This window comes from Fopius arisanus, unplaced genomic scaffold (assembly GCF_000806365.1).
Source record: "Fopius arisanus strain USDA-PBARC FA_bdor unplaced genomic scaffold, ASM80636v1 scaffold00380, whole genome shotgun sequence".
Taxonomy (NCBI): domain Eukaryota; kingdom Metazoa; phylum Arthropoda; class Insecta; order Hymenoptera; family Braconidae; genus Fopius; species Fopius arisanus.
In genome coordinates, this window is record NW_011888119.1 from 3,363 (window position 1) to 14,100 (window position 10,738).

Below are 10,738 nucleotides of genomic sequence, written 5' to 3' on the forward strand. Positions count from 1 at the left end.
GAGAATCGATGATACTGCTCTCTCACTCACGGGCGAAGGTAAAAGCGTAGCCCGCTGCCTGGAAGGGGTGTCGGTCATGCGTGTGTGCGGAGCCACACGGACGTACTGCCGTTTAACGCTGCAGCGTCATTGGCTCTCGTATTTACCCCAATATCTCCGGGGGGGTGCTTCTGATCCAAAAGTGGAAAAGAACTTTTCGGCTCAGAATCACCCCCTGTACATGCTGTTAAAGGATTAGCATGTACTTCTGGGACACCCTGTATATGAAATTGTTAAGGCTAGTTACACGATTTTTTTTTTTTTTTTTTGATAGAGGCGTCTTAATCATTTAATCTAATGCTAGCAGGTTTGAGTTTATCGGTATGTACAATTTTTGTTTCATTCGCTTCCAGAGCAATTTTAGCGTTGTGATCGTCGTAAACTGTGATAATTTTATACGGGCCCAACCAATTCGGATCGAATTTACTATTTCTTGGTTCCTTTAATAGATAAACAAAATCATCGGTTTTGAATTCCCGTGGGTTGGCTCGTTTATCATAGGAAATTTTGCTTTTTTCCTTCGCAACTCTCAGATTTTCGGCAGCGGACGCTTGGGTGGTAGTAATTTTTACGAATAAATCATCCCGATATTCGATGAAGGTGCGTTCGACCTTTTCCTGAGCAAATTCAGAGGGAATTATTGCCTTTTTTCCAAAAACGAGTTCGTGAGGGGTGAACTTTGTGTTTTCGTGAATCGCAGTATTGTAGGAGAACATCGCAAACTTAATCCAGTCGTCCCAGTCGGTTTTCGTGCAATAATGTTTCAAATAATCTGCAAATACCCGGTGGGCGCGCTCGATCGAGCCTTGAGATTGGGGGCGAAATGCAGTAGAAGTAAATTTTTGGATTTTAAATATTTTACAGAACAATTTCATAATACGACTAGTAAAATTACTTCCTTGGTCAGTCTGAATAGCGCGAGGACAACCGAATCGACAAATGAAGTTTTCGGCGAAAGCAATCGCAACGGTGGCGGTGTCTATCGTGGGTATAGGAATTGCGTCAGAGTATTTCGTGAGATTATCTTGTAGTGTAAGTAGGTATTTATTTCCTTTGGCGGTAGGAGGAAGGGGGCCTACGATGTCCATCTGTATTTTTTCGAAAGCGGTTTTTGGGGTGTCTGTTATTCTCATTGGTTGTCGGGTCTTGGCAGAACGGATTTTGTACCGTTGACAGCTGTGGCATGTGCGAATGAAATCATCAATGTCTTGTTGCATCTTTGGCCAATAAAAATCTTCTCGAATACGTTTAAACAATTTGTGGGTGCCTTGGTGTCCTCCCACAACGGATTTGTGATATTCTTTTATTATTTCATTTCGTTCGGTTTTTAAAGGGGTTTCAATTTCGCCGGTGCAGACGAGGATCGTGTAGCTAGGTTCGTTAAAAGTGTTTTTTATTATTTCCTCTACGTTTTGCCAATCTATTAGGGGTAGGTCGTTTTCATTTTTTGGGATACAGATTGTTTTTATTTTTAGATTTTCCATGAGGTGTTTTAAGTATTCTATTGATGATTTTATGTGGGGGAGAGTGGGTTCATCTTCTGCGGTTTCTTTCACGACTAAATGGAAAACATATGAATTGCCTTCGGGGAACGTGAGCGTATCTCCTACATTAAACTGGCAAGTTTTTAATCTGTCCACGTAAAATCTTCTTCGTGATAGTAATTCGAGCCCGATGTTAGAGGTAATGTTACAATCAGAGGGAATAAAATGTGCAACGTGATCTTTGCGTAAGTAAACGTGATCCTTTGAATAAGTAATATTTGGGAGTGGCGGCGGGAGGGAATTGTGAACGTCTACTTTCAATATCTTTGCCTGTCTTGATTTGTTTCTGTCAATTCTATTGTTATTTATGCGCGAGGTCGTGCCTATAGAAGGTCGCACACATTTCTCGATCGGTCTCTCAATCTCAAGCTCGTGTGATGCCCAGGCGGTGCCTTCCTGAATCGGGTAGGTCCTATCTCGTGGGAACGTCCCGTTATTAAACAAGCTAGACATAACGCCGGCTACTTCACTCGCACATTTCAAGATTTCTCCGCGCCATGAACGACGAGATGCCCCCTTTTTGGGAATAATACTGGCCTCATTCGATGCATGTTCGCGGGGAGAATCTGTCTCGGTCTCATCCTTGCGCGACCTTCCTTCTTTGTATCCGGGAGACCGGTCTCCTTGGGAACCCAAAGATGCTACACCTTCCCTGCGATCTTGAGCTTTATATTTACAGTCGCTCCACGCTCGGGTAGGTGGTCCCTTAGTGCTCGAGTTCGATCTCGCGGAAGCACAAGGCGTCTCGTCGTCGTTTGCAGTTTCGTACCCGTCACTACCACTATTATCTTCCTCTTCACTCAAGTAATCATTAATTTTAGTCTTTGAGCTGTCCACGACCTCGTTTAGTTCATTATGTACTATTTTCCCGCGCGCTAGGAAAACAGCACCTATCATTTCCTCGTTTGTACAGTCAGTCCGTCTTTCATCTCTATCTTTGTCTATTGAGGAAGCAAGAACCGATGCTTTATCTACGCAGACCTGCACCTTTTCTAAATTCCGTAGACACAAGATCTTTTTCTTATTTTCATCTGTCGTTGGGGAGGGGAGGTGGAGAGGAGGACAGGAGGTAGTTCGAGATCTACGGGGTTTCGTGAGAGGGCGTCAGCGTTTCAATTTAGTTTCCCGGGCTTGTAAACGATATTATAATCGTATTCATTTAATCTGATTCTCCATCTCATTAGTTTAGAGGTGGGGTCTTTAGTATTATGTAACCACACGAGCGGGCGATGGTCTGTGACGAGAGTGAATTGATGCCCGTAGAGGTAGGGGCGGAAGTGTTCAACAGCAAACAGGATGGCAAATAACTCTTTTTCTGTAGTAGAATAATTAAGTTGAGCATCTTTTAGAGTTTTAGAGGCATACGCGATTGGCAGGTCTTTCCCGATGACTCCTTGACTGAGGACTGCCCCTACCGCATAGTTGGAGGCATCCGTGGTTACGAGGAAGGGTTGTGAGAAATTAGGGTATTGCAGTAACGGTTCAGAACAAATGGAGTCTCTTAAGGTCTCGAAAGATGTCTGTGTTGACTTATCCCAGATGAACGAAACGTCGAGCCGAGTGAGATTGGTAAGGGGTTTTGCGAGTCTCGCAAAATCGGGAATGAATCGGCGGTAATATCCGATCAGGCCTAAGAATTGTCTAACTTGTTTCCTCGTCTTTGGACTAGGGAAGTTCTTTACGGCTTTGATTTTCGTAGGGTCTGGCTTTACGCTCTCCTTAGTAATAAGGTGGCCGAGGTACGCAACTTCATTATCAAGAAAGTGGCACTTATCTGGTTGGAGTGTTAGGCCTGCACTTTGCAGGTGTGCTAATAAAGTTCGGAGTTTCCGCGAGTGCTCTTTGAGAGAGTCAGCATATATGACGATGTCATCCCTGTAGACGAAGAGCTCTATCCCTTGTAATCCTGACAAAACCTGGTCCATCAGCCTCTGGAAAGTCGCGGGGGCGTTTTTTAAGCCAAAAGGCATCTTTTGAAATTCATAATGGCCGTGTGGGGTTGAAAATGCGGTTTTAGCCATGGATTCGGGGTCCATGGGGACTTGGTGAAACCCAGAGGCCAAATCCAGAGTGCTAAAATATTTCGCGCCCCCAAGCTGATCTAGAATGTCGGTTATGTTAGGGAGGGGGTAGGAGTCACTGATAGTTTTCTCATTCAGGCCACGATAATCTACGACCATCCTCCAACGTGGTTTTCCAGAGGAGTCTGGCTTTTTCGCTACTATCCATAAAGGGGAATTATAAGGCGAGTTTGAAGGTTTAATAATTTCTGTATCAAGAAGCCCGTCAACTTGCGTTTTTATCTCTTCCTTGTGCACTTGCGGAAACCGGTATTGTTTTGTATTTATAGGCAGCTCGTCTGTCGTTATAATCTTGTGTTTAGCAGCGTTAGTTGAACCCAATTTATCTCCAGATAATGTGAATTGATAGGGAAATAGGGCTATATCTGCCAAAACGCTAGCTTTCTCCGTGTCCTTTAAATTGTCGAGTTTAAGGCTTTTGCTCAATTGAGCCAGTCGCGCGGCGTCTGCCTTCGATTGGTCAAGTTCAGGGTCGGCGGTTCGAGCGCAGCGATGACTTCGGGGTATGATTTCAAATTGTTCTAGTTCAATGGGGGGAACAGTGAGTGTAATAGGAGATGTGGTTGAGTTTATTGCAAAAATCTTGGCTATGCCGTCCACGCTCATCACGAGTGATTCTCCAAGGAATACGCCCGGACCTGCATTGATTTTTGGGATATAACCTGTTTTTCGGAGTTGTTTTTTATTGGGATTGCAATCAGAGTTTTTGTGCGCGGGGGTAATTGAAATGTCACAGGTGCGCAAAATGGGAGGGATTTTTCTCCTAGCATTAAATTTCCGGGAATTCCGTCGTTGAATGTTAATTCAGCCTTTTGTTCCTTGAGGAAGGAAATACCAAGAATCCCGGCCTCATTGATGGGAAAGTCGTTGTTAACTAATTGGAATTTAATTTTTGCATTATTAATTGGTAATAAAACTTCTCCTAAAGTGTTGATAGTTCCAGAACCGATTCCATTGAGCCCATATTTTTTGTTTGGATTGATCGGGATATTAGGGTTGAGTGCATTGAGCTTGAGCAAGTTTAATTGGGAACCTGTATCGATCAAAAAATATGCATTTGGCGCGTTGAATCGATCACTTTTTAAATTGACGACTGGTAATTCGGGGACATTGTTTACGTTAAACTTGTAGCAGACGCGTTGGTATTTCCGTGGGCAATAAGGGGTTGTGCCTGACTCGCACCCATTAGTCGGCCCCCGTTGGAGTTTAAAAAATTTGATTGTTGCCCCTGTGCATTAGAATGGGGGTTGAATCGGGGGTTGCCACTAAGTTTAGATCGGCAGACGCTTTCTTTGTGGCACAGTTTATTGCACCAATGGCATCTGAGTGTTGATTTCTCGGGGCAAAATGCGGCAATGTGCCCTGGTTTTTTACAATTAAAACACGTTCGTGTTTCCTGGTTTTGAATGGTGAATGTGCGTGAAGTGGGGGGCGCGTACCGATCGTGGGCATTAGAGGGGGGGCGCGAGCGGTGTATGTTAGAGGGTGCAAGCATGTCGGGAGAATATGCATTTTCAATCTCGTGAATTTTCAGCGCGCGCGTTTCGCGGGTGATTGATTTTAAGGGTGTGCGGTGGTCTCCGATTTCTCGTTCGAGAAGCGTGACAGCGTCGATGGCATCATCAAGGGATTCAAATTTCTTTTCGGCGATAACTGTACCGTATAAGCGCTCGCGTAAACCGCGTGCGAAGCCTCTCACTGCAGCTCGAATTAACAGTATCTCGACAGCGGGAACTTGTTGTCCGTGATACTCCTCTTTAATTGCTTCTAAACCACGATTTAGGATTGAGCTCACCCTTGCCCCAAAAAATTCTGTATCTTCGTTTTCAGCTTGCTGCACCCTTTTTAATTCTTCCTGAACGCCATCGATGTCAAATTCCCGAGCAAAGGCATTTTTCAAAACTTTTATTAACCCGTTAACGTCGATGGGTTTGCCACGGTTTTCGATCAATTGATCTACACGCCCCTCGATCATATTTCTAATCAGAGAAAATAGGTGCTCACGTTCTTCGGGTCGGACACTACGGTCAGCCACTTGGCATTGCTTCACGAATTTGCTGAGGGTGCACGATTTCCCATCGAATTTGGGGATTAGATCAGCGGCGAGTTTCAGGGGCATGTATGAAGCAAATTTAGTGATCGCAGGTGAACTTATTTATCGTATGTCGCATAAGGCGTTGGAGTTGTTCTCCGAATTTTTTGCGGTGGTTTTTCTGGAGAGCCGATTAGGTAGAGCAAGTGTCGTGGATTCTATGATCGCGTTTGTAATTAATTGCTCTTCGTGAGAGGCAGATCGGGATCTCGTTCTTGTTGTGGAAGAGCCGCGAGAAGAACTACGCAAAGGGTTACTACCACCAGCGTTCCGCCTGAGGCTCGTTGTGCGTCTCTTAGTAGTGGGTGGCATTTTATTATTAACTTAAACTAAATAATCTAGGCTTAGTTATATTTACGGAACCGAGTTTTCTGTTTTAATCGTTTCTCCGCAGAACTCCTCCTATGGCTTAGTTGTCCTTAGCTCCAAAGTTGCCGTCTCGGTTGATTGCTTTGGTTGCGATCTCAGCGTGGCACGTCGGTTGTCTCTGCTTGGCTCGTCTGCTTCCTCCGTTTGGCTCGTTGATTGTCTCTTGCCAAAAACAATTAATTTTTGGACTTCCGTCACCTCGTTCTTGTTGTCTCGTATGTGCCGATATTTCGGCCCCCTTTTTGCGCAGGTGATTCGATGGAATTTTCACTATCCACGGACACCGAAATCACTCTTCCCTGACATTCGTCTAATACATCCCGCGGGAAAACCGTGGTCAAAAACCGGGATGAGGGAAGTGCGCCTTTCCACTATTTGTATTCGCAATGTTTTTAATTTTTCGAACACTCAGTTTTGAGGGCCAACACGATATTTCATTCGATAGTCCGCACGATGATGAACTCTCCTACTCTTATTCACTTTATCACTTATTTATGAATTCGCTTAGTGTTCACTTGATGTTCACAAACTGTTCCGTTCTGAATGGGATTGTTACCCGCTTCCTTTTAATAGCCTCGCGAGGCGGCAGAACAAATTATTCATTTATTGTTTGAAATCCCACCGCTGTCACCAATGTTGTGTGGTGATTTCTGGAGTTTCTCAATAATGCACAGGGCGGCGGGTAAGTCGCCCGTGGAGCGCTAAAGCACTCTGCTCGCTGGAAGCGGGAAATTAAAAAAGAAGGGTATGAACACTGATAACTCAATTTAACTTTCGACTCAATGTTATTTCTCGTTTTATTCACAGAACGGCACTTGCACTTTTGACATTAGGTTCAACTTGAGGAGTTGTTTCCCGGTTGCTTGACGAGACGGAAGTGTTCTTAATATCTAATATTTTCCTTAAGCTAATTCTTAAATTTACTTTAAGTCTAAGTTCAGCCCCTGGGACATGGTAGGGAGCCAATCGCGAAATCAGACGCTCTGAGGGTTGGATCTTTTACCCCCACGACGCTTAACCTCAGGGTTTTTCCCTTAGCAGATGACGTAGGGCCTGACGTTAAAATGGAAGGGGAGGCTGATCGTTCCTTGGAACGGCAATGAGGGAAACAAAGGTATTTTTCTGTGTTATAGCTTCAAGGCGCTACAAAACTAATTAGGGCGGATTTTAAAATGGTTTTATGAGAAGGTCCCACTTTGGAAGGGTCTTGTTTATGGTAGTCGAATCGTCTACGGAATAAGAATTTTTATGATAGGGTTTACATCGAGCAGAAAGAAAAAGGTAGAAGAAAATGCAAGCATTTCGAAGAACGTGCAAATGATCAGAGAAAGACTTTTATGATGGGGTTTTTAGAAGGGAAAAATATTTCGAAAAGGGAAAATTGAGTTTGCAATGCGTAGCGCCCACGCTTGTCCCAGAGTCCGGATATTTAAGGGCACTAGCTTTTTATTACGCTGCCTATTCTGATCATCTTTAGTTTACTTAATTTGTTCCCATGGGTTTTGTTAATTTTACTTAGTTCTCAATTAATTCTAGTTCTTAATTCTATTATCTACAGAGTTTGAAGGGTTTGCGCGACATCTTGGGCGGTGATTCGAATCATTCCCGTGGGAATGTTTCACTAGGGATAATTATTTGGGGAAATTATATCACTAGGTACTCTACACAACAGCGGAGTGAAGCCGTCAAATTGTTCCGGGAATAATTAAAAAAAATAGTGCATTAGTATTCACGGGTCGGAAATTAGGTTTGAGAAGTGTCCAGTGTATGAAAAAATTATAATAAGTGTTCTTGTGAGTGACAGTTAGCCACGCCATATTGACAGTGTGCCACGGTGTGGCAATTTGGACAGGGGGCGACGATAGTGTTTTTTTTATGTGATTTTGCGATCACTAAAAAAAATACTTCCATTCTTTTTTCCGCTTCCAGACCTAATTTCCGACCCACCGAAATAAATGATTGATTTTTTACGACCAAAATTGGATTTTTTCCTCCAATAATACGGTCGTAATTAGTAACGCCGTAAACAGTCAATTTTGATCCGTTTCCTAGGGAATTTTCTAGGGACATGTCGGGCAGAAATCCCTCCAACCGGGCCTTAATTGAGAAAAATAATTCGCAGTGTAATAATACCATGAACTGCTAGTGTGGGGAAATCTGGCAGATGGCGCCAGTTTGATTTGAATCGGGTGAGCGGGCTCTCGGTTGTAGTCGAACGGCGGCCGGCGAAGTGATGAGTTCACTACGGTTTGGCGGGGGGGGGAGGATTTTATCGCGTATTCACAAAGATATTGTCCACTGTTTTTCAAAAATGGCCCAAACAAGTATGCACATATCGATTCAGAATTGAATTCTGAGTCGACCTGTACCTATAAATTTTGGACCATTTTTTTATACCCGAGATGGTCTGAGGGGCCCAAAGAATGGTCCCGGCAAGTATGCATATATCAATTCAGAAATTAATTCTGAGTCGATCTGTACCTATAAATTTTGGACCATTTTTTTATACCCGAGATGGTCTGAGGGGCCCAAAGAATGGTCCCGGCAAGTATGCATATATCAATTCAGAAATTAATTCTGAGTCGATCTGTACCTATAAATTTTGGACCATTTTTTCAGCCCCTGGAACTCCTATCCAAGATGGCCGACAGATCGACTCAGAATTCGATTCTGAATCGATATATGTATACTTGTGGGGACCATTCTTTGGGAACCTCAGTAGGCCATCTTGAATGAGAGTTGTAGAGCATGAAAAAAATGGTCCAAAAGTTATAGGTACAGATCAACTCAGAATTCGATTCTGAATCGATATATGTATACTTGTGGGGACCATTCTTTGGGAACCTCAGGAGGCCATCTTGAATGAGAGTTGTAGAGGATGAAAAAAATGGTCCAAAAGTTATAGATACAGATCAACTCAGAATTCGATTCTGAATCGATATATGTATACTTGTGGGGACCATTTTTTGGAAACCTCAGGCCATCTTGGGTAGGGGTTGTAGGGGGTGAAAAAATGGTCCAAAATTTATTTTTATTTCCATTTTTACATTTTTCCTTTTTCCTATTACCATTGTTTTCTTACCATGGTTTGATAGGCACCCCTTCGTCTTTAGCCTTTTTAGCCTCTCCTACTATCCTCTCTTATTTCTGCCTCTCCTACTATCCTCTCTTTTATTATTTTTGCGGTAGCATGGGCCGACTTTCCATTTTTCTGCGCCCATTTGGCTTGTACTGAGGGAAACCATGTAAAACCTCAGTAGCGCAGGCGGCCGGTAATGCGGGGATTCTGCTGTGTTCATCAGTCACACTGACTCGGTGAACACACCAGCTCTCCGCATACGTGCCTGACGTCGGCAGTCTACACGCCGAGGGATGTGACTAAGCGGGCACCCATCCAAGTACTAACCCAACTGAGCGTTGCTTAGCTTGGGTGACCGCCGAAGTCACACACCGCCCGCGTGGCTACTGTCGCCGCTTGTCCAAAATTTATAGGTACAGATCGACTCAGAATTCAATTCTGAATCGGTATGTACATATTTGTTTGGGCCATTTTTAAAAAACAGTGGACAATATCTTTGTAAATACGCGACAAAAAAATCCAGCCCCCCAACCCATAGTGAACTCACCACTTCGCCGGCTGCCGTTCGTCTACAACCGAGAGCCCGCTCATCCGATTCAAGTCACACAGGCACCATCTGCCAGATTTCCCCACACTAGCGCTTCATGGCATTATTACACCGCGAATTATTTTTCTCAATTAATTACAAAAACGTTCCTCATTAGCTCCATGTACCATATTTTTTCATAATTCTGAATCGGATAATTATTGTCATTTATTCTGACCATTTCCAATCGTTTTTGGTCCTTACATGAACATTTGCGGAACAGGGGCGGAACATGGCCGGAAGAGCGCCCCTGTTACGCTCAACTCAAATTTCCATGGTCAATAAACCAAATTTTCAAATCCAATTCTCAAATCAATTTTCACAAATAACGTTTCAGGCCTTTTCTTAACAGTTAATCGAGGGTGGGGAGTAAGGCCAGCCAGCTTGCGGGAAACAGGAAAATAATAATATGTTATGTCCGGAGAATTTTTGCGTCGAAAGACATTGATTTTTGATCGTAAGCTGGAATTTGTTGATTAATAATTTTGGACGACGCTGGATTTTCTTTTGTTCTTACCGTTAGTGAATTTTAGAATAAACAGGTTGAATGAATAAATGAAAAAAATAGGAGAATTTGAATCGTACAACCTTGCGTTTTATTAGAGCGCTTAAATCGATTTACATTAATTGGTGAAAGTAATTAGAATTTTGAGGAACCCCTTGCAATCTTTGATGGTTCTATTGGGGATTTTACAATTTGGTAGTTACTCACTGCGATCGATTCTTATTTCTTAAAATGTGAATTCTTAGGGTGATTTCACCACGTTTCTCTGCCAGATGACAATTAGTACACTATCACAGATACTTAGGTGAAATACCTGTCTTTCACTTAGTTGTTTTGATGGATTTTATTTATCAATTTGAGTCCAGGCTCTCAATAGTTTTTTACAGTCACTTAATAGTTAATTTTTGAGTCACACCCACCACTGATAATCACTACTTATTCCC